At 41.3% G+C, this 24946-nt stretch overlaps 1 long non-coding RNA gene across 1 annotated transcript in view; it reads left to right on the top strand.

The window, feature by feature from the left end:
* The window catches only part of LOC122680511, a 74632-nt gene that overhangs the window by 10980 nt on the left and 38706 nt on the right, over nucleotides 1-24946 (top strand). The window lies entirely within an intron of this gene.

The following is a 24946-nucleotide window of genomic DNA, read 5'->3' as shown; positions in this document are numbered from 1 at the left end:
TTTATTTCATGGTGTCTAGTGCATAGTGAGTACTCAGTAAATGTTTGTTTCTCTCCCAGGGCAGAGGGAAGGTACTGGAAAGAAAAAGGTTGAAGGAAATGCTAAGAGAAAAGGGAAGAAAGGATTGGAAGATGAACTTCATAAAGTAACGGGAGGTGGCATTAATTTTGAGTATCTAGTAACTGTAGAAACCTGGGACTGTCTAGGAAAATACTTATCGTTTTTTCAGGCTCACAGGTAGATGGGTTGAAAGACCACTGGATTGGGGTTTAGGAGCCTTGGGTTTTATGATCAACTGCTTCACTAAGTAGCATGGCCTTGGTCAAATCTCTGAACCCCACTGAGTCTCTGATCCACTATTAAGTGAAGAGTTCATTTAGATGATCTCTTCTGGTCCTAAAATTCTTGATGAAATATTTAAGATGAAAATAACTGAGAATCTACCTACGTACTTCATCTCAATCTAAGTAGTGACCTTGTAAAAGTCAGGAATGAGTTTAAGTAGTTTTATTTATAAAGAAACTATTTGCAACAGTATGAGTGTAGTGCTCATACTGGGACGTCCCTGCTGGCTCAAGGGTAAAGAATCCACCTGCTAATGCAAGAGACTTGGGTTCAGTCCCTGGTTTGGGAAGATCCCCTGGAGAAGAAAATGGCAATCCACTATCATATTCTTGCCTGGGAAATCCCATGGATAGAGGAGCCTGGCAGGCTTTAGTCCAAAGGGTCAGACAGGACTGAGCACAAAAGCCCTGAAATGTTGGTAGTATCAAAGAGCTCTGAAACATATGATCATTAGTTTGATCCAGGAGCCAACCGATACATATAATACATTTAGATGTTATGTAAAGCATACAGATTCTACCTGTGTTGAAAGTTCCACTCAAATTGTCTTAAAGAGGGCAGATATTTTGCTTCTGGCAAAGTAAGTTTTATTTTGATGCTCTGTGTCTTCAGGGCATTTTTGGTTATTTTCAGAGAAAATAAATAATTGCCAGTAATTGAGGGCTGTCTATGCACCAGACATTGTAAGTGTACTTCACACATGAAGTGAGATAAAAATTATGCATTTCTTCTAGATTCTAAGAGGAGTCTGGAAAGACTCTTTGGGCAGATTCTTCTTACTAAGTGAAACATTGCAAATATAAGACCTGTTTGCTGTCTCTACCTATGGGAGGGGGGATAAAAGAAAAATTTACCTAGGGATCCCAGTGGACTTTCTTGGAAGAAGGGGTATGGGAACTCTTTCAGAGATTTGAGATTTAGGAACTGGGTCTTCAAACTTTGCTCTCAAGAAGAATCTATAGGGACTTCCCTGGTGGTACAGTGGGTGTGAGTCTGCCTGTCAAAAAAGGAGAGACAGGTTCAATCCTTGGTCCAGGAAGATTCCACATGCTGTGGAGCCACTGAGCCTGGGCACTACAACTACTGAAGCCCACGTTCTAGAGCCCACGCTCTATGACAAGAGAAGCCACTGCAGTGAGAAGCCTGTGCACCTCAACGAAGAGTAGCCCCCGATCACTGAAACTAGAGGAAGGCCGTGTGCAGCCACGAAGAGACAGTGCAACTAAAAATAAGTAATTACATAAATTATTTTTTAAAAAGGAGAATCTTGTAGTGGATTGAATAGTGTCCCCTCAAATTCATGTCCACTGGAACCCAAGAATGTGATCTTTGAAATAGAGTCTTTGCAGGTATCTGGATGCTTGAGTTATTAACTCTGAATGAAAAGAGACTTGGCTGTGTGTTTATCCTGAGTTGGTGAAGTTGACTATGCTGTTTGTACCTTTATAACTTCTAGGGTAGGTGAGATATATTTATCATGTTTAGATTGTTTTGGCAACTTGGAGAGATAAGGTAAGTGCTTTACTGTCACAGAGTCTAGTTGTGAGTTCAGATCTGAATTCAGGGCTTGAGATTTTAGTTACTGTATGTTCCCTCCGCCAAATCCCACTGAGAAGCTACTGGTTCTCCGTTGTCTCATATAGAAATATATCTAGCCAACCAACGTTGGAATTGGGTGGGAGGGAGTGGTCTACACCTTAAGCTTGAAGTAGGGTCCTGAATGTGGGCCTGAGTATGGTGGAAGTTAAGAGGGGTTAAAGGGAACTGGGAAGCAGACTTGGGCTGGGCAGAATGGAATACTGCCTCAGAGATGGTGCCACCATGAGGTGGGGTTTCCTGGATAAATCCAGATGTAGCAGCCAGCTAGCAAGCGTGGCTCCGACAGGACTGGGTTGTCATGGAAACAGAGAGAGAGCCAAAGGCCAGAGCCTGGAATCCAACCAAGTCAGAGTGAGATGGTAACTGAAGCCACAGCTGGAGCACACATAGGCCGGGGCCCACAGATGTCCTCCATGTAGCTGCCTGCTGCTCTGATGTCTCTGGTCCCTGCTTACTGTCCTGGAGAGTCCTCTGGCCCTGAGGTGCCTTAAAGGCGTGCTCATACTTCTGGTAGTGCAGTAAAGAATCTGCCTTCAGTGCAGGAGACCCAGGTTCAATCCCTGTGTTGGGAAGATCCCCTCGAGAAGGCAGTGGCAACCCACTCCAGTACTGCCTGGAGAATTCCATGGACAGATGGGCTACAGTCCACGGGGTCACAAAGAGTCAGACATGACTGAGTGACTAACATACAATGTTTCTGACAAGCAAAAAACCCTCTATCACCTCTCTGTAACTGGTTTACTGGTTCTTGCTCAAATATATTCAGCAACAAGCTTCTGAGTTTAAAGGTTCTGTCTTTAAACAGTTTGTGATACAGTTTTGTTATGTGGCAGTGACATCTGCTCCTGAATCAACAGAGAGTATTTTCTTTTTCTCCTGGGGGCCAGCTCTTAAACTGTTAGTCACAGAGACTGGCTGGAGGAGTCTTCAAATTCTCAGGGCTTAAGCAGCAGAAATTTGGATTCACTTAAGTCAGAGGCAAGGCCAGAGAGAGTCTGTGTTTTTGAAAAACTCCCAAGATGTCTGCTATGTGCAACTAGAGTTGGGAACCACTCATGTAGTTTCCCTCATTAAAATCCAACCAAGTAGTAAACATTATGAAAAGGAAGCAGTCTAACACTTGTAGAGAGCTAACCAGTTGGGCAGGGAGGGGCAATTTTGGAGTAGGGGATAGGAGGTACAAACAGTTGGGTGTAGAATATAGGCTTAGGATGCTTTGTGCAACACTGGTAATATAGCCAATATTTTGTAATAACTGTAAATGGGAAGTAACCTCTAAAAATTGTATAAAAAAAAAATCTCGTTAATTCTGCCTGCCGAATGTTTCCACAAATAGCTGGCAAGGCTTGCCCTCCTTACCGCACATGCCATCTTAGTGCCAGCTCTCATCACTGCCTACCTCTGTTACTACACAGACTTCTCACTGGTCTTCCCATCTCCAGCTTTTCATCCTAATTTTAATCCATCCTTCTCACAGTTGCCAAAGTGATCTCTTACAACTGCACATATGAGCATGGCACTTCCAGTCCTATGCTCACTGACCATGGCAATGATAAGGGAAATAAAATGAGGTGGATGAACCTAGAACCTATTATACAGAGTGAAGTGAGTCAGAAAGAGAAAGATAAATATTGCATTCTAATGCATATATATGGTATCTAGAAAAATGGTACTGAAAAATTTATTTACAGGGCAACAGTGGAGAAAACAGACATAGAGAATAGACTTAAGGACATGGGGAGAGGGGAGGAGAGGGTGAGATATGTGGAAAGAGTAACATGGAAACTTACATTACCATATGTAAAATAGATAGCCAACGGGAATTTGCTGTATGGCTCAGGAAACTCAAACAGGGGCTCTGGATCAACCTAGAGGAGTGGGATGGGGAGGGAGATGGGAGGGAGGCTCAAAAGGCAGGGGATATATGTATACCTGTGGCTGATTCATGTTGAGGTTTGACAGAAAACAACAAAATTCTGTAACGCAATTTCCTTCAAAAAAAAAAAAAAGTAAAATAAATAGACAACCAATGACTTGTTAGGTCTCTGACTGTCTCCGTTCAGCCCTGGTGCCCTGGTCATGCCACATCACTTAAGATTCTCTGATGCTTCCTCCTTTGTCAGGATCATACCTTTGCATTCTTGCTTCGGCCAAGAATGTCCCTTTCCTTGCCTAAGTAACTTCCTGTTTGTCCTTCTACACTCGGGTTTGGCATGGCCTTCATAAATAGGTTAATCCAAGACTCTTCCTGCACTGCATCATTTGTTGTGAGATATTTTGACTCGGCTATTTTCGGTAAATTTTACCCTGAGGACATTTTGATTCCAGGAACATTTTTATACACCATCACTTACTCGAGTTCACTTTGATGGAGCCTAAAAAAGTGAACCACTAAATTCTTGACTTCAAAAATTCCTGAGAAAAAACAGTTATTCTTACCCTATTACTGACCTTTACAGCATTGCTGACCCTCCACTCTGGGGGTGGGGAGAGCGAGGAGATTTGATTTAGGGATGGTGTGAAGATGAGAGTGAGGACTGGAGTGGAGTCTGAGATGGGGGAAGGGTCCATGATGAAGGGAGGATTGGGGTCAGAGGCCCCTGCTAACGTGGGAGTATAACTTTTGTTACAGCTTCTGTTTAGATACTTACAAAATAGAAAGAAAAGATATTTTGACATGTTGCTTTCAAATTAGCTGTGTGTTACGAGTTGAACTCTGTCCCCATCCCCCTAAAAGGTATGGAAGTCCTAGCCCCCAGTACCTATGAATGTCACCATATCTGGAAATAGAGTCTTTGCAAATGAGCAAGTCAAGGGTGGGGCTTCACTGGTGACTCAGAAGGTAGAGAAGCTGCCTGCAGTTCAGGAGACATGGGTTTGATCCCTGGGTTGAGAAGATCCCCTGGAGAGGGGAATGGCTACTCACTCCAGTATTGGTGCCTGTACAATCCCATGGACAGAGGAGCCTGGCGGGCTGCAGTCCACTGGGTTGCAAAGAGTCAGACACGACTGAGCAACTAACACACATACACACAAGTCAAGATGAGGTCATTAGGGTGGGCCCACATCCAAAATGACTGTGTCCTTATAAAAAAGGGAAATTTGGCTAAGGAGACACACATAAAGGAGAGACTATGTGAAGAGACACAGGGAGAACACCATGGGAAGATGAAAACAGAGATCAGGGTGATGTATTTACAAGCCAAGGAACACAGAATTGCCAGCAAATCACCAGCAGATAAGAAATTCATGGAACAGATTGTCCCTCTCAGCCTTCAGAGAAAACCAACCCTATGGACACATTGATCTTGGACATCTAGCTCCCAGAACTTTGAGACAAAAAAATTCCTGTTGTTTTCACTGCCCAGTTTGTGGTTCTTCATTAAAACAGCCCCAGGAAACTTAATGTAGCATGAAAAACAACCGTATCGAGAAGACCTGGTCAAAATGTCCTGTTTCAGGGTGAGTTGTCTGTCCTCTGAACTCTCAGAGGATCATTACTTTATATGTTAATGGACTGAAAATTGTCTGTTTTGGGCACCAGACTGTTAGGTCTCTAAGATCAAAAGCTTGCTTTTATTCTGTTTTTAGTACCTGACGTATTGAGCCTAGATAATTTAAGAATAAGCAGACCGTATGGGCTGAGGATCCTGGGAGGTTGAGATGAAATGGTTGCCCTGGTTCTCAGAGTGTTAGGGCTAGGATAGAACTCTGACTTGGTCTTTAGACTGTGTACTTTCCATTATGCCATGAAGAGTGCTAGCAAATTTACCTCTAGTGTTTTCCTCTTCAGACTAAATTTCCTCTGTTTCTCTAGCTTTGCCGTATATGCACAGGTCTTCAAAGCCTTCATTGTACTGGTTACTGTACTCCAGATAGACTTAAAAAAAAATAATTTTAGGCATAAAAGACATGGGTTCAATCCCTGGGTTGGGAAGATCCCCTGGAGAAGGACATGGCAACCCACGCCAGTATTCTTGCCTGGAGAATCCCATGGACAGAGGAACCTGGTGGGCTAGTGGTCCATAGGGTTGCACAGAATTGGACACAACTGAAGTGATTTAGCACTCACGCATTTATTATTTTTGGCTCCGCTGGGTCTTCATTGCTGTGTGGGCTTTCTCTAGTTATGGTGTGCAGGCTTCTCATTGAGGCGGCTTCCCTTATTGCAGAGCACAGAGCACTGGCTCAGGAGTATGGCGCTCTGGCTTAGTTGCTCCACAACATTTGGACCAGGGATCAAACCTGTGTCCCCACATTGGCAGGCAGATTCTTTACCACTGAGCCACAAGAGGAACTCTGGATAGACTTGATTTTAAATAGTGGCATGTAAACTCACTGTGGAGAACAGTGTGGAGATTCATTAAAAAACTGGAAATAGAACTGCCATATGACCCAGCAATCCCACTCCTGGGCATACACACCATGGAAACTAGATCTGAAAGAGACACGTGCACCCCAATGTTCATTGCAGCACTGTTTATAATAGCCAGGACATGGAAGCAACCTAGACGCCCATCTGCAGACTAATGGATAAGGAAGCTATGGTGCATATACACAATGGAATATCACTCAGCCATTAAAAAGAATTCATTTGAATCAGTTCTAATGAGATGGATGAAACTGGAGCCCATTATACAGAGTGAAGTAAGCCAGAAAGATAAAGACCAATACAGTATACTAACGCATATATATGGAATTTAAAAAGATGGTAACGATAACCCAATATGCAAAAGAGAAAAAGAGACACAGATGTACAGAAGAGACTTTTGGACTCTGTGAGAGAAGGCGAGGGTGGGATGTTCAGAGAGAACAGCATTGAAATGTGTATATTATCAAGGGTGAAACAGATCACCAGCCCAGGTTGGATGCATGAGACAAGTGCTCAGGGCTGGTGCACTGGGAAGACCCAGAGGGATGGGATGGAGAGGGAGGCGGGAGGGGGGATCGGGAAGGGGAACACATGTAAATCCATGGCTGATTCATGTCAATGTATGACAAAAACCACTACAATATTGTAAAGTAATTAGCCTCCAACTAATAAAAATAAATGAAAAAATAAATAAATAAAATTAAAAAAAAAAAAATCTCAAAAAAAAAATAAATAAATAGTGGCATGTAAACTGAACAGAATCTCCCATCACCATTACCTCCTTTGATACAGACTCTGGGCTAGTCCTCATTTACTTACGTCTGTTTGCACATTCTGGCTTATTATGGGCTGCAGCCTACCTTCTGTGCGGTGCTTTATCACACAGGTTTGTCTATGCCTTCTTCACTCTCTTTTCAACTTTTGCAAGTTTTGAAATCAAATACACAACTTTATAATTAACTCTGTTAAAGTTTGCTGCTTTTCCCTAGTGTTCTGATTTGTTAACATAATTTTATGTTCTACACAAAATTATACATCACAGTATAGTATCTTAATTATATTAGCTCTCTCATTCAGTTTGGGCCATCTGAAAATACAGTAGGGATCTTATTTATTAATATGTTTTCAGATCACTGCTAAACATGTTGGACGGTTGGATGTTTACCCAGTACAGATTAGCTGGTTAATCATCAACTCTCAGCTGCTTTTTTTTTTTTCTGTTTAGTCTGGGCTCAAATCAGCATAGAATTGGAAAGCAGAGCAAAGCCTTTTTGATATGATGTGAGGCAGGCAACTGCGTGCACACACTTGAGTAATGTGTAGTGAGATTTTGTGACCTACAGATTTTGTTCTCATACAACTGTTCTTCCAGTCTCAGCTGGGATTGTCTGGTTCCAGTAGTCTGGCAAGAGCCCCCTCCATACCCAGCTGTGCCAGTACAACCTGGCAGAAAGATGGCTCTCCATTCTCAAATTTTCCAGTTGTAGAAAATTTTGCCTGAACTTCCCACTTGCTTTCTTACCGTCAGTCAAAACTCCTGTTGATGGCATCTTAAGTAGTAAATTGGTCAACTCTTCCCAAACTCTGTTACCATCTCAGGTGCAAACTAATTGGTAGGGTTTCTAGTTAAGTTGGGATATAACATAATCTAATGAAGAGTGGGAATTACAGAATTTATTTCGGGTCCAATTTCAGTTCTGCTAGTGAACTATGTGGCTCTAGCTAAGTTATATAGCCTCTCAGTGCTTCTGTGTTCCCATCTGTGACAAGAGGCTATGAATATCTGTTAGTGTTAATGAGTTTTAAATTGAATTAGGTGGGGTAGGTAAGCGCTTATTGCAGGGGTTGGCACACAGGAGACATTTAATCATCATCATCAACATCATTATTATTTAAGCATAAAGCGTTTACATCTTTTAAAAACACTAAGGGAACTATACACGAAGTACTTAAATTTTCCTTTACCATTACTGACATAGGAACTTAATGCCCCTATTAATCTTTGCATAAACATGAGCTTATTGAAACTATTTCACACATTTAAGGAATGCCTTCAAATAAGTGGAATGGTTCACCTAATTACCGAAGTCCTTTCATTTTGAGCAGAACTGATTCACCCTTCTAGTATGCCTTGGAGATCTGTGAAATCCAAAAAAAAAAATAAAAAATAAAAAGGATGTTGGGGTGGAGTAGGCAATCTCAAAGCAGCCCAAACCTTCTAAGACAGAAACAAACAAACAAAAAAACTGTCTACAGAGTCCTCAAAAGAATGAAGACTGGCTCTGTTGAGATCCATCATGCACTGTTAACTAAACAGGAATGTTTCTTTAACATCTGTACTTTGGACCAGCGCACTTATTAAGGACGGTAGGAAAATTGTTCTTCCATGGAACTGACTTTTATAGTCCAGTTTTTATTGTCTTAACCTGCCTACTTGATTTTTCTTTTTTTTTTTTTTCCAGAAAAGTCTGGGTTTTCTTGTCAGATTAAGAAAGAGTAGCAGTATAGTTTGGTAAACTCATATTTGCCCTACGTTATGAAGATCACTGTAATAATGGCTGAAGTTGGCAGTCAAAATTCAGTTCAATTGAGTGAGCATTTATCATATGCCTTTTTATATGCAGATGCCACATTAGAGCCTCCAGGGGGTGCAAGGCTGACCAAGAGTTGGTTTCTGTCCTCAAAGCAATTACAAATGAAGAGGGACAATTCCAGGAGAAATTGCATGAGCAAAAGCATAAGGGAGGCAATGAGGATTTGCAAGATGTTCAGAGAATAGAGCTGGAGGAGATGATTTGTTTTGGGAAGAATGAAGTTGCAGAAGGAAGGCCAGGGACCTGAATGAGGGCTTAGCTATAATTATTTTGCATGCTATTTTCTATTTGATAATTGATCTAATACACCAAGTGTCAGTTTTCATTGAACAAAACACTGAAATAGTGGTGCTCAAATGAGATGAAGTTAGTGTTAAATAGCTTTTGGTATGTGTGTCTGTTAGTTATCGCAGTATTAAATTTACTTGTCTGACATATCATTATTAATTAGTGATGGAAGCATTCTAAAACTTCTAATGAAAAGCTTCACAGATTGACAATTCAAAACTCAGGCCTCTCTCTGTCTCTAAATTTAAACTGCTTTTTCCCCTTGTAACATTTGCTTCACATCTGTAAATCTTTAACCAACTCAAAGTAGATGGGTTACATCATTGTATTTCCATTGCATAGGATTTAAAAGAAATGATTTTGACCACAGACAGTTTGTGAGGATGACATGGAGCTCTGATTTTTAGGAATCATTTAGCCTTTGATAGTTACTAAGAGGGCTTTCCTGGTGGCTCAGTTGTAAAGAAACTGCCTGCCAATGCAGGAGACCTGGGTTTGGTCCCTGATGGGGAAGATCCCCTGGAGAAGGAAATGGCAACCCACTCCTGTATTTTTGCCTGGGAATTCCCATGGTCGGGGGAGGCTGGCGAGCTACAGTCCATGGGGTCGCAAAAGAGTCGGACACGACCTAGCGACTAAACAGCAACAACAGATTACTAAGAGTTTCTGAGAGGACCAGTCCACAGGCAAAATAAAATCTTTATTAAAAAGGTAACCTAAATGTTAAACTCCTGGAGAAAATGTGGTAGGTCACATACTGATTCCAAGGTCCAACCCAGGGCATCCTTTATTATTCAACTGTTTGCTTTCCTGTCTTCATTCTCCCTGAGATGGTGATCCCTGTTTTCTGGACTCCCTAGCAATTTGGATAGAAGCCCCGGCAGCTTTGGGGTTAGGTAGCCCTCAGGCTTTAGGTATTTTTTTAGACACTTGTCCTAAGATCAGAACTAACATCATAATATCTATGAGAAGTCCCTGTCCACCATTAAAAAAAAGAAAAAGATCTCAAGTTAGGCAAAACTATATGGGGAAAAGTAGAATGAGCTCTCATTTGCTAATGGCTTCATAAGTCTGGTCCAAGTCATAATCTGTCCTTTTATTTTATTTTTTTACTATTATTATTTTTTTCATTTGTTTTTATTAGTTGGAGGCTAATTACTTTACAGTATTGTAGTGGTTTTTGCTGTACATTGACATGAATCAGCCATGGATTTACATGTATTCCCCATCCCGATCCCCCCTCCTGCCTCCCTCCCCATCCCATCCCTCTGGGTCTTCCCAGTGCACCAGCCCTGAGCACTTGTCTCATGCATCCAACCTGGGCTGGTGATCTGTTTCACCTTGATAGTATACTTGTTCCAAAACAACAAAGCAAATGGCAATGGGACCATTCTTATCAATTATTACCTTAAATGTAAATGGGTTGAATGCCCCAACCAAAAGACAAAGACTGGCTGAATGGATACAAAAGCAAGACCCCTATATATGCTGTCTACAAGAGACCCACCTCAAAACAAGGGACACATACAGACTGAAAGTGAAGGGCTGGAAAAAAATATTTCACACAAACGGAGACCAAAAGAAAGCAGGGGTTGCAGTACTCATATCAAATAATCTGTCCTTTTAGAGAATAGGTTTTCAACTATATGCTCTACTGTATAAGAATGGACAGATTTCTTTCCCCCTTTTCTAAAAATTTTTTTATTTATTTGTGGCTGTGCTGTGTCTTCGTTGCAGCATGCGGGCTTTCTCTAGTTGCAGCGAGCAGGGCCTCCTCTTGTCGCAGTGCATGGGTCTCCCATTGAGCTGGCTTCGCTTGTGTCCCACAGGCTCTGGGCGCTTGGGCTTCGGCAGTTGCCGCACCCAGGCTCAGTAGTTGTGGCACATGGGCTTAGTTGCGCTTTGGCATGTGGAATCTTCCGGTCTAGGGATCAAACCCATATCCTCTGCATTGGCAGGTAGATTCTTATCCACTATACCACCAGTAACGTTCCCTTTTACCCTTATGTCAACTCAGATCTGCCTTTGAGCTCCTATCCTGTCGGGAATGGTGGCACATTTGACCTTTAGTGTTGTCTGCCCTCTGCTCCACCAGATTGTACGCAACTCCGGGGCGTTTATGGCTTCACCAGAATGTCAGGGAAGCTCCTCCAGTCTCACTGATGACCCCTGTGATGCCTGTTGTCCACGATCCTTCCAAGAGGAACAACTGTGCTACTTTTGTTTCAAACTTGGGGACGTGAAAATCATTACTTTTGACTTAGGGCTCAGTGTCCTTGAGTGACTGCATAGCAGTGACCTGAATTTAGCTGCCTTCTCCAGTTACCGCTATAGAGCCATGCTATCCCTTGTCCTCTTAAGACCCTGGTGTGATATCTTCAATGAAGTCACTTCTCTGCTGTCTGCACAACAAAACACTTGAATTGAGAAATCTAAAGCAGATGTCACCAATCCCTGGGCCATGGACTGGTATCAGTCCATGACTGGTTAGGAACTGGGCCATACAGCAGGGGCAGTGGGCGAGTGTGTGAAGTTTCATCTGTATTTACAACTGCTCCCCACTGCTTGCATTTCCCCCATCCTTGGAAAAATTGTCTTCCATGAAACTGGTCCCTGGTGCCGAAAAGGTTAAGGCCTGCTGATCTAAAGGATCTGGCTACCTGCTTGGTAACATGGAAAGAAAATGGAACGGCGGTCTGATATGATTAAATATAGGTAAAATATCTTGCCTCATTCTCATTGAAGGAGGTAGGATTCTTAGTGAGACCCACTTTCTCTTTTAAATTTTTTCTTTACTAGGTTGCCTTACCTTCAGTATTTTTATAGATCCTCAGTGTTTTCTACATCTTAAAGCTACTTCAGATCTCTACTAAAAATTTTTTTGCCATTTCTTCCCCTCAATGTCTTCTTTTTGAATAATGATAATCACTAATTGCACAATATTTAACTCTTCTGTTGTGTGTATGCTCATGCAGTATATTTCTAGAGAAGAGACAACTTTACAGTTGTTGGTCATAAACATATGTTTTCCAGAGGAGGCGAGTGAGGGTGAGCAACCATTTTACTTCTTTCCTTTTCCTGTTGAGTTGCCACTTCTGAGTTAAACTTACTGGGGTTTTGCAACTTCTCTCTCCCTGTTCTCTTCCGTTCTACACAAGTCCAAGTTCTTCTGGTGCACAGAAAACCCAAGGTCATGATCACTTTTGTTTTGGACTGGAATGTCTGCTATCAATTCTATGGTTGCTTGGTAGTCATTAGAGTTGTTTCACCTCAATACTGGCAGGTGGTAGGATTACACTATCTTAATTTTGTAGTTAGGCCTGGCCGTGACTTGTTTTGACTAATGAAATGTGAGCTAAAGTGATGTGTGTCACTTCCAGGGGTAACTTTACCAACTGGTGCATGATAATTTTTGTTGCCCCATATCGTGCTGTGGCTCATCAAGGAAACCTGTTTCAAGATGGACCTCCCTTTCATCTCATCCTTGAGTGATTGGGATGACCAGAATTCCAAAGTCAGTTCACACTGGGCATGAAAGAGGGAGTGAGAAACAGATTTGTGCTGTGTTTAGTCACTGTGATTTTAGTGTATTAGTTGTGGAGTCATGTCTGACTCTTTGTGACCTCGTGGACTGTAGCCCGCCACGCTCCTTTGTCCATGGGATTCTCCAAGCAAGAATACTGGGGGTGGGTGGCCATTCCCTTCTCCAGAGGATCTTCCCCACCCACAAATCGAACCCACATCTCTTGCATCTCTTGCATTGGCAGGCAGGTTCTTTATCATCTGAATCAGTAGACACTGAGATTTTGGGGTTGATTTTTACTGAAGCATAACCTGGCTCATACTGACTGACACAATCTTCTTTAACAGTGGATTATCTGTCCTAGATTGTTTAGAGTGGAATATCTAAGAGAGATAAAATAAATAGATCTTGTCTTACTGATATCCACACACTCTTCAGTTTGAAATAAAACAAACAAAAAAAAAACCTTAAGAGTGTCTTTGCTTCTTTCCTTGGTCTTTCAAAGATTCCGTTTCCATCTGAACTAATGTGGGCGGGATGAAAAAAGATTGAGTGGGGTGGACAGTCCCTTTGTGCCACGATGGGTTTGGATGCCCCTAGTCTCCATTTTCCTAAAGCTTCATACTTCTCAAATGATATGTAGACTTTAAACCATGTACTTTATTTCTATCTTTTGATAAGTCTTTTGGTGACTCCAAGATTTTAATCTCAGGAATGCCAGTGATCTGAGATCAAAACTGAGAGCATTTCGAATGTGGGTGCTCTGTCTGTGTTAAACAGAAACTTCAGGTATAGAATGGCACACACTGCATGCTCCTCATTCAGTCTTCAGTTCAGTCAGTTCAGTCGCTCAGTTGTGTCCGACTCTTTGTGACCCCGTGGACTGCTGCACGCCAGGCCTCCCTGTCCATCACCAACTCCCGGAGCTTACTCAAACTCATGTTCAATGAGTCAGTGATGCCATCCAAGCATCCAATCCTCTGTCATCCCCTTCTCTTCCCGCCTTCAATCTTTCCCATCATCAGGGTCTTTTCAAATGAGTCCTTCACATCAGGTGGCCAAAGTGTTGGAGTTACAGCTTCACCATCAGTCCTTCCAATGAATATTCAGGACTGATCTCCTTTAGGATGGACTGGTTGGATCTCCTTGCTGTCCAAGGGACTCTTGAGAGTCTTCTCCAACACCACAGTTCAAAAGCATCAATTCTTTGGCGCCCAGCTTTCTTTGTAGTCCAACTCTCACATCCATAGATGACTACTGGAAAAACCACAGCTTTGACTAAATGGACCTTTGTTGGCAAAGTAATGTCTCTGCTTTTTAATAAGCTGCCTAGTTTGGTCTTTTAATTTCATGGCTGCAATCACCATCTGCAGTGATTTTGGTGCCCCCCAAAATAAAGTCTGTCACTGTTTCCAGTTTCCCTGTCTATTTGCCTTGAAGTGATGGGACCAGATGCCATGATCTTAAGTTTTCTGAATGTTGAGTTTTAAGCCAACTTTTTCACTCTCCTCTTTCACTTTCATCAAGAGGCTCTTTAGTTCTTCTTCACTTTCTGCCATAAGGGTGATGTCATCTGCATACCTGAGGTTATCGATATTTCTTCCAGCAATCTTGATTCCAGTTTATCCTTCATCCAGCCCAGCATTTCTCATGATGTACTCTGTGTATAAGTTAAATAAGCAGGGTGACAATATACAGCCAATATACATTCAGTCTTATAAACTTATTAATGGCCTAATATGTACTAGTGTCTTGTATGGATGTGAGAGTTGGACTATAAAGAAAGCTGAGCTGCGAATAATTGATGTTTTGAACTGTGGTGTTGGAGAAGCCTCTCAAGAGTCCCTTGGACAGCAAGGAGATCCAACCAGTCCATGCTAAAGGAAATCAGTCCTGAATATTCATTGGAAGGACTGATGTTGAAGCTGAAACTCCAGTACTTTGGACACCTGATGCGAAGAGATGACCCATTTGAAAAGACCCTGATGGTGGGAAAGATTGAAGGTGGGAAGAGAAGGGGACGACAGAGGATAAGACAGTTGGATGGCATCACTGACTCAATAGACATGAGTTTGAGTAAGCTCCAGGAGTTAGTGATGGAAAGGGAGGCCTGGCGTGCTGCAGTCCATGGGGTCGCAAAGAGTCAGACACAATTGAGCAACTGAACTGAACTGAACTGATGTGCTAGTGCCATTGCTAATCATAATCCGTGATAAGTGCTCTGAATAAAAGTTACACAGGGATATAAAGGCATGTATTGGGGAGAACTGATCTGTTTGGGAGCATCAGAAGGTGTCTTGAGGAAGCAACATTGGCATTGAGAGCTGAAAGATGAGTTGCATTTGGCCAGGAAAATGATGGGAAGGAGTTAGGATCCAAGGGTTTCTGCTGAGTAAGTAGCACTATCCTTGTGAGGAATCTGAGGCTGGAGCATGCGTGCTTGCTAGCTCAGTCCTATCTGACTGTGACGCTATGGACTGTAGCCTGCCAGGCTCTTCTGTCCATGGGATTCTCCAGGCAAGAATATTGGAGTGGGTTGCCATACCCTCCTCCAAGGGATCTTCCCAACCCAGGGATCGAACCTGAGTCTCTTATGTCTCCTACATTGGCAGGCAGGTTCTTTACCACTAGTGCCACTTGGGAAGTCCATTGACAACATGAGATTTGGGCTTATGACTGGATTTAAGTTTGTTCATTTAGTTATTTATTCATTCAGCTTTACCATAGGAATTACAGAGCAAAGTGTTGAATCAGCTCTGTGTGTGTGTGTGTGTGTGTGTGTGTGAAAGTCGCTCAGTTGTTTCCGACTCTTTGCGACCCCATGGACTGTAGCCCGCCAGGCTCTTCTGTCCATGGGATTCTCCAGGCAAGAATACTGGAGTGGGTAGACATTCCCTTCTCCAGGGGATCTTCCCAACCCAGGAATCAAACTCAGGCCTCCCACACTGCAGGCAGATTCTTTACCGTTTGAGCCACCCGGGAAGTCCTATAGATGCTAACTCAGTTGGGGTTATCTTTATAAAAGTCAGAGAAAGGGCAGGGAAATTGTCTCCAACATGCTTAGTCGTCTGTGGCTTGCTTTGATGTGGCAGCTAAAGTGTTGGTCCTGGGATAGGTTTTACGTTATCTGAATTTATTGGACCAAGGCTAAGACATATAATAGTAAACCTTGTCTTTTTAATATATTCCCCAGGGATAGGCTATAATCCTAAAATATTGATTCACTAACCAGACTAATCAGGGACTTTACATAGTTGCAAACAGAAAATATGTTCAGATGTGGATTGGTAGTACAGTTTCCAGAAGAAGGCCATAAGTTTATTTTTCCAGTTTTATTGAGGTATATTTGACACATAATATCAGCTAACTTCTAAGGTGTAAAATATCAGAATTTGATACATGTATATATTGTGAAAGGGTCACCACAATAACTTATATCACCTCGTATAGTTAACGTATCACTACATATAGTTAGAATTTTTATTTTTGCTTATGATAAGAACTTTAAAGATCTAGTCTTTTAGCAACTTTCAAATGTACAATACCATATTGTTGACTGAATCAGGCCACTACTTCATATTAAACTATAACACTCAGGCTCATACAAGCTCTCCTTGACGTTTTGGTAGCAGCTGAATCATAGTTTAAAATAGTCTGAACTTAACCTCTGAGCTTTTATGGTAGGAAGCAATTCAACATTGGCAGGAAGCTGAATTGAATGCCCTATAGATCATTTCCACATATGAGTTTCCGTTGTTCCAAACAAATCCATATTCATTCCAATGATTTCCCCTTCATTCATTGCAAATTCCCGAGCAGAAAAGATTAGATTCAAGTTTCCTCTCATAAATTACACAGTTTTAACTCAGTAAATTTGCATAAGCCTTGAATACCAAAGTTCCTACTACTGGTTGAAAAAGACATAGCATTTATGTATCGCATTATCTATTCATAGATTTTCAAATTATGAATTATCTGACTTTTGTAGAATATAACTATGAGGAAGGTCAGCTTCAATTCCCACAGCAGAGATAGAGCCAGAAGGGTTATTCTACTTAATGAGCCTGAGACCCATGAATTCGAGCCCAGGAAGAACAAGGAGAGTCGAGGAACAGAACAGTATCCCAGTGGAGCCAAATTTAAAACAAAATAATCCTTTGGAGGAGTGTCTGGACATGAAGCCTTGTGTTAAGCACAGGATCCAAGCCATCCACTCATGTTCACTTCATACCAAGCCTGATATTTGATATCCTGAATTGATGATAAATTCCTCGAGGGGACTCTGGGGAGCCTTGCCTGAAGATGGGCCAGACTCAGGGCATTTGGCTGTGTGTGCCTGGCAGAGTGCTGACAGGTTCATGGTTCCTGTCCTCTTGTCTTCACCTTACGGTGCTTCACTCTTGTTGCTTCTGCCCTTCAGGTGTTCTCATTCCTCTCTTCCTTGTGCTTTTCATTTCCCCAGTCAAATGTAAATAAATGGCTTTCTTGCCTTTATTCAGTCACCTTCCGTCTTCTGAAATAATGTCTCTCATCTTCTGATCAGACCGTATCACTCCTTCTTAGACCTTCCTGAATTTTCTCTCCTTCAAAAAACCTTTTATGACTGCCATTCAGCCTGCCCCTGCTTTCCCTTTTCTCTGAATATCTATTGTTCTTATAATCAAGGGCTTCCCTGGTGGCTCAGAGGTTAAAGCATCTGCCTGCAATGTGGGAGACCTGGGTTTGATCCCTGGGTTGGAAAGATCCCCTGGAGAAGGAAATGGCAACCCACTCCAGTATTCTTGCCTGGAAAAATCCCATGGACGGAGGAGCCTGGTGGGCTATACTCCACGGGGGAAGCAAAAGAGTTGGACACGACTGAGCGACTTCACTTATAATCAAAGCACAAAATTTCCTGCCTAAATGTTCTGAATTTTTTTAAATGAGGTCTGTTGTATCTCTTAAATGAGCTATAAGCTTTCTTAAGACAGAGTCCTTGTCCTAGACATTTTTCTCTTGTTGAGCAGGCTTCAGATGGGCATGAAACAGGTACTAAAAACCTATTGACTAATTAAATTGTTTTCTCTTTTCTTCTTGTCAGGATTGTGTTGTATGATTTGAGGTTTTTAGTTCAGCTGCTTTTGGGAAAATTTTACTGTTATAGCATGGGTCTTGACAAATGCATTAAAATAAAACACTTTGCAAATGAATTTTAGTAATAATGACAAGTGAATTCTGAGTTTTCTCCATCACCAGTTTCCTGAGTATTCATTGCACTTATGTTAAATCACACCATTTTCTAAAATAATAACTAATAATTATATATATTTCAGGGTTCAGGTGATTTTCATGTCTATTTTAACAGTGCAGCTTAGGGTCACTTATGTAATCTGTTCCAAGTGGAGGAATATCTTAGATTTACAAAAAATTTTTCTTTAATAAAAAGAAGTTAAAGAAGATAAATCCTTAATTCTATAACATATTTAGATTTTAATGTATATCCACAGTGATTACTAAGTTAATAATTTCTGTTATCTGTTTCAACATTTACTTTTATCCTCTCCAGCTTATATTGGTAATTTCCATGAATTACTGATTTGCTAGGCAAAATATTACTCTGTTGACCATTGAGAGGAAAATTATATTTCTCTAAAATTCCTGATGAAATGAATTTAAGGATATGAAAAATGTGAAATTAATTTGGTCCTTTAAATAGGAAGACAGATGTTTGGTTACTTGGAATGCTCTAAAACTTATTTTCGAAGTAATGTGTGTTTATGTAGAAAATTTAAAAATATCTCCCCAAAAATTATCAATTAGCCTTTTATTAACATTTTAGTGTCCCTAGTTTTTTTAAACAAGCATTTTACCATAAAGTACAGTTGATATTTTTGTCCTTAGTATACATGGAAATAAAGATAAATGCAAATATTTATAAAATTTTTTAAGCTTGTAAAAATATGAGCATATTTTATTAGCTTTTTAAGTTTTTGCTCTGATGAGTTGTAATACAAAGCTTAGCTTCTTGAGTTACAGAGTTTTAACTTTTACTACTATGTCTAGATGGAAAGTTGCTGATTCTGACCTTGAGGGTGATTAATTTTTAAAAAATACCTTGAAGCCTTCTGGGTAAATTGGCTAGAATGTATGCTGCAGTTAGAATTAGAGACACAGTGAATTTTCTCCTTCAAATTTTCAGTGAATTTTAAGTGTTTGAAAAACATGCCAGATTGACAGATTATGTTAACTCAAAGATATCATAAACACTGATAAGTACAGAGAAAACCTCTCTGCTTTGAACACACCCAGATATCATAGCAAGAACTTTTATAAAGCACAAGACACATATGGGAGAAGTGTATGAGGAAAAAATATTCACAAACAACAAAGAATTAAGGTTAGTCAATTATATAAAAATTATGGTATAGCAGACTATTGGTAATTCTTGCTTTTGTTCTTGAATGATCATGTGTACAGTTTTGAGGAACACTTATTTCTGGAAATCCATGCATATGTTGGAGGTGGGTTAGAAACAAATATTCACATCACCAGGAAAATTAGGTGTCAGGATCAAACTACAAATTCATTTAGATTGATGTGTACATGTCTACAGCATTTTGCCATGTAAGGGAACCGTATGAGCAAAGGTGACTCAAAATCCAAGACTTTCTTGGTGGCACAGTGGATAAGAATCCGCCTGCCAGTGCAGGGAACATGGGTTCGATCCTTGGTCTGGGAAGATCCCATGTTCAGCTAAGCAGCTAAGCTTGTGCACCACAACTACTGAACCCACACTTTAGAGCCTGTGTTCTGCAACAAGAGAAGCCTCCCACAATAAGTCCATACATTGCAACTAGAGAGTAGCTGCCATTTGCTGCAACTAGAGAAAGCCCACATGTAGCAACAAAGACCCGGTGCTTCCAACAAGAGAAGCCTCCCACAATAAGTCCATACATTGCAACTAGAGAGTAGCTGCCATTTGCTGCAACTAGAGAAAGCCCACATGTAGCAACAAAGACCCGGTGCTTCCAAAAATAATTAATGAATTAAAAATATTTAAAAAACAAAATAAAAAAATTCAAATCATGTTGCTATTATAAAGTGAGTCTCCAGAATCATCTCTGTAGAACACCTCCTTCAACTATGTGTGACTAATATATTATAATAAAACATTTTGCAGACATACATTTCTAAGGTTTTCTTGTTTCCAGTTCTCTGTGGTAGACCCAGTTGATAGATGCATGTTAGTTCCTGAACTAAGGGGAGAAATTTACTCTCTCACTCACCCGATATTTCTGAAATGATTTATTCAACAAGTATGACTGAATGAATGAATGAACAAGGAAAGTAACCCTTTAGATTATGGCAGAATCACACATGTGACGGGGAAAGCTGTGTACAACCAGAAATGAAGCTTTGGTTGCAAAAGATATGGATCTCCTCAAGAACTGTCCAATAGTTATTCTTGATAATATTTTCAAGACACCTGGTCAGACTAGTCAGAAATACAATACAGAGAGCAGTTGTGTAGAGGGAAATGAGTGGGATAATTTGATAAGCTTTAATTATATCCCAGCACAGAGAAAAAGGTCTTTCACAACACTGATTACAAGAAGAGCAGAGGCGGAGCATAGAGTCTCATTTTTGCAACCCTGATGCAGTTCACCCTTCCTTTAGATCAAAATTTGCTTGGCCTCTACATAAAACCCAGCTGTGTCTCCACCCACTGGGGGAAGAGGGGAGTCAAGACAATTATGTTGCTAATCTCTCTAAAATGGACAAAATTGCAGAAATAGTTTTCTCATTTCCCCTTGAATTATCCAGATAGGGGGTCTAGAATGATTAAGTTTCTGAGGGCATCTCTCTCTCTCCTCTTCATGTTTGCATATGCAGGCTCTTTCCCCCATCTCTGCAGCTGACATTTGCCAACTGCTAAATCCTTTGAATTCTGTACCTTCACAGTTTGACCATGAGGTCACTGTATATATGTAGATCTGAGAAGTTCCATAGCTCAAACACATGCACACACACACTCATGAAATGGAGATCCAGTCCCACCATAATTCTGCTTTGATATACTCCATGTTGTAAAGGTGCCAGATGAAGAGCACAAACTTATATAAAATAGCCCAAGGTTTAGCAGAAGCCTAATGTAATCTTGTTTTTCTAAGTACATTCTCTGCTCTTTGGCAGGAATTTCCAGACCATGTTGTATATTTCTCATTGTAACCTCCATTAACACTTAACACATGTCTAGTCACATAGCTGTATTTTAATAAAGTATTTTTGGAATTGAAACCTCAGTTTGAATACATGCTGAGTCACTTCATTCATGTCTGACTCTTTGCGATCCTATGGACTATAGCCCACCAGGCTTCTCTGTTCATGGGATTCTCTAGGCAGAAAGCTGGAGTGGGTTGCCATGCTCTCCTCCAGGGGATCTTCCCGACCCAAGGATCAGACCCAGGTCTCCTATGTTGTAGGCAGATTCTTTACCCACTGAGCCACCTGGGAAGCCTGAAATCTCAGTTTAGTGCTTATTACTGTGGTGTAAGTCTTTAAGCAGAGTCTTTAACATGTTTTAAGCTCAGGTAGAGATGATCGTATGCTGTCTTAGTCCATTTCAGCTGCTATAATCAAATCTCAGGGCTTCCATGGTGGCTCAAGAAATCTGCCTGCCATTTCAGGAGATGTGGGTTTGATCCCAGGGCTGGGAAGATCCTCTGAAGAAGGAAAGGGCAACCCACTGCAGTATTCTTAACCTGGAGAACCCCATAAACAGAAGAGCCTGGTGTGCCACAGTCCATGGAGTAGCAAAGAGTCAGACACAACTCAGTGACTGAACAATCAACACCACCACCAAATTTCACAGCCTGGGTGGCTTACAAACAGCAGAAGTTTATTTCTTATAGTTCTGGAGGCTGGAAGTCCAAGATTAGGGTGTCAGCACGGTAGGGTTCTGCTGAAAGTCCTCTTCCTGGTGGCAGACTGCCTACTTCTCACTGTGTTCTCACATGGTGGAAAGAGCAAGGAAATTCTCAGGAGTCTCTCTCATAAGGGCACTAATCCCTTTACAAGGGCTGCACCCTCATGACCTCAGTACTGCCCAAAGGCCCCACCTGCTAATGTCATCATTTTAGGGATTAGGCGTGTGAATTTTGGGGGAGTGCCCAAACATTGAATCTGTAGCACGTGGTTTTCAGAGAACTACTTAGCTTAATCTCTTCGTGCTGTGGGGAGGGCAGCAGAAGAGATTGGATGGTTCTAATAATGTACTGATTTTTAAAATTACTCCTCTGTGAATATTCCTTTAACTTTTATTTTGAGAAGTAACTGAATAAGATGTGAGAGGAGGATACAGAAAGAGAACCAGTTGTGGCAGTTCTCAGCTTTTCTAAAATAATCCCCAGAAAATCAGTTTTGGCTTGAAACTCACATTCACCTCTTAGCAAAAGAAAAAAAAAAAAACCCCAAACCTAAAAAACCTTGAGGTCAATCAAACATAGTCTCCTTGGAAGGAAGGCAGGGTTATCAGGCTGTTAACCTCCTCTAACCTCCCACCTTCTGAGTTTATTCTTTCCGTCTATAAGCAGTTGGCTTTGAGAAGAGTCAAGATAAAAACAAATTTCCTCACCTCATTCCTGTCCAGTGACACGTTGTGACTTCATAAATGGGTACTATGTACAGTTGCCTGGCCTGGGAACCAGCTTAGGGCAGAATCTGTGATGTGAAAAGTTTGGATCAAGAGTTTGGCTTCAGGACATGGCTGAGCCACACACTACAGTGTAATTGAAATATCCTGGAATCCATCTCTGTCCCTTCTAACCTTTACAGATGACTTTTTGAAGGCATGCAATTCAGAGATGAAAAACTCGAAACTGCTTGAATTGTAATTATTTTCTTCTTTCTTTCTGAGTTCTGCCTGCGAAAAGACAGACTTAGAAAGAGTTTGTATTCTAGACACTCTCCACAATGAATGTGGCTGAAGAAGCTGTGTCCTCGGACTTCTGCAGGTTAACTTCTCAGCAACAGGTAATTAGAAACTACCCACCAAAAAGCCACAAAGTTGCACTCCCTGATGTCTCAGATGGTAAAGAATCTGCCTGCAATGCAGAAGACGTGGGTTTGATCCTGAGTTGGGAATATCCCCTGAAGAAGGGAATGGCTACCCACTCTAGTATTCTTGTCTGGAGAATTCCATGGACAGAGGAGCCTGATGGGCTACAGTCCATGGAGTTGCAAAGTTGGACATGACTGAGCTACTAACACTTTCTCTTTTCTTTCTTCTTTATAAAATTTTACCGTGTTAATCCTTAATCATAATTCTGCTATTAAAATGTATTGGTCTGAATCTACATTAGCCTCCCGTGGGACTTAGAAGCAATTACATTTAAAAATGGAATTGTGGTCCACACATAAACAGGAATGATCTTTAAAGCAAATTAAACAAAGGCTCTAATTACAAATCCATTTAATTTACAGACAGAATTAACCTTTGGTTCACTGATGTAAACTAATATGCAGAGAAACAATAATCCACTATTTGATAACAGGAACAAAGTATTTTTTATAAGCTGCAGGGCTGATATTTGATCATAGTTTTCCGTATCGTTTCACCTTTTGAATTTTAAAAGGGTTGAGGAGAAATTAGTCTGAGCAGAGAAGAGAATGAGTTCTAAGTTAGTTTCAGGTTACTCTTCCTTTTTTATTATGTCTGGAGATTATTTATATATAAAAGACCTCTTTATGATAAAGCATGTTTACAATGGGCCACCAGTCCTGACTTGTAACATTCATCCTGTCTGGCTAAACTGTGAAGCTGTTCACATAAAAAAGGTTCTGTGGCCAAAGATTTTAAGAGTGTATCAATCAGAATGTTGCTGGGAAAATAAGAGTGACCAAAAGTGGTGTTATGGCCTGAATTGTGTTCCCCCCAAATTCATATGTTGAAGCTTGAACCCCCAGTACCTCAGAATGTGACTGTATTTAGAGATGGGGTTTTAAAGAGCTTGTTGTTATTCAGGCACTAAATCATGTCCAACTCCTTTTGATCCCATGGACTACAGCATGCCAGGCTTCCCTGTCCTTTACTATCTCCCAGAGTTTGCTCAAACCTGTGTCCATTGAGTCAGTAATGCTATTTAACCATCTCATCCTCTGCTACCCCTGTTGTGTCTTGCCTTCAACTATTCCCAGCTTCAGGGTCTTTTCCAGTGAGTCAGCTCTGCATCAGGTGACCAAAGTGTGGGAATTTCAACTTCAGCATTAGTCATTCCAACGAATATTCAGGCTTGATTTCCTTTAGGTTTGACTGGTTTGATCTTGCTGTCGCAGAGACTTTCAAGAATATTCTCCAGCACCACAGTTTGAAAACATCAGTTCTTTGGCACTCAGCCTTCCTTATGGTCCAATGTTATGGTGGGTTATGAATCCCATTGGATGAATCCAATATGGCTGGTGTTCTTAAAAAAAGAGAAAATTTGGACATACAGGGGAGACCCCAGAGACGTGCGTGCACAGAGAGGCAGCAAGAGGGTGGCCATTTACAGGACAAGGAGAGAAGGCTCAGAAGAAACGTGTCCCGCTGGCATCTTTTTTTTTTTTTTTTGACTGCGGTGGGACTTTGTCGCTGTGCACGGACTTTCTCTAGTTGTGGCGAGTGGGTGCTACTCTCTAGTTGCGGTGCAGGGGCTTCTCATTGTGGTAGCTCCTCTTGTTGCAGAGCAGGGGATCTAGAGTGTGGGCTCAGTAGTTGTGGGGCACAGGCTTAGTTGCTGCACTGTGTGTGGGATCTTCCACGACCAGGGGTGAGCCTGTGTGCCCTGCATTGGCAGACGGATTCTTAACCACTGAACCACCAGGGAAATCCTACTACGAGCATCTCGATCTTGGATTTCCAGTCTCTGAAACTGGGAGAAAATAAATTCTATTTAAGCCACCCCATCTGTGATATTTTGTTAAGGCAGCCCTAGCAAATTAGTTAAAGTATTAAGGGAAGAAAAAGTTTTCTGTATAAGTTGGAGCTTACACAAATGTCAGTCAGGGAGAAGAGTGAAGACCTCAAGAGAATCAAAGGATCAGGAAGTCACTAATCACAATGGCGCAGAACGTGGGTTCTCAGAGTGCTGTCTGGGGACATACTGGCTTTCCTGAGACCTTCTCAGGGGTCCCAAAGACACCTTTTAAGAAGTCTGTGCATGCGTGCTTAGTCGCTTCAGTCGTGTCTGACTCTTTCTGACCCTATGG

This window comes from Cervus elaphus, chromosome 22 (genome assembly GCF_910594005.1).
Source record: "Cervus elaphus chromosome 22, mCerEla1.1, whole genome shotgun sequence".
NCBI classification, from domain to species: Eukaryota; Metazoa; Chordata; class Mammalia; order Artiodactyla; family Cervidae; genus Cervus; species Cervus elaphus.
Note: the sequence above shows the minus strand (reverse complement) of the source record. Positions and strands in the feature narration are given on the sequence as shown.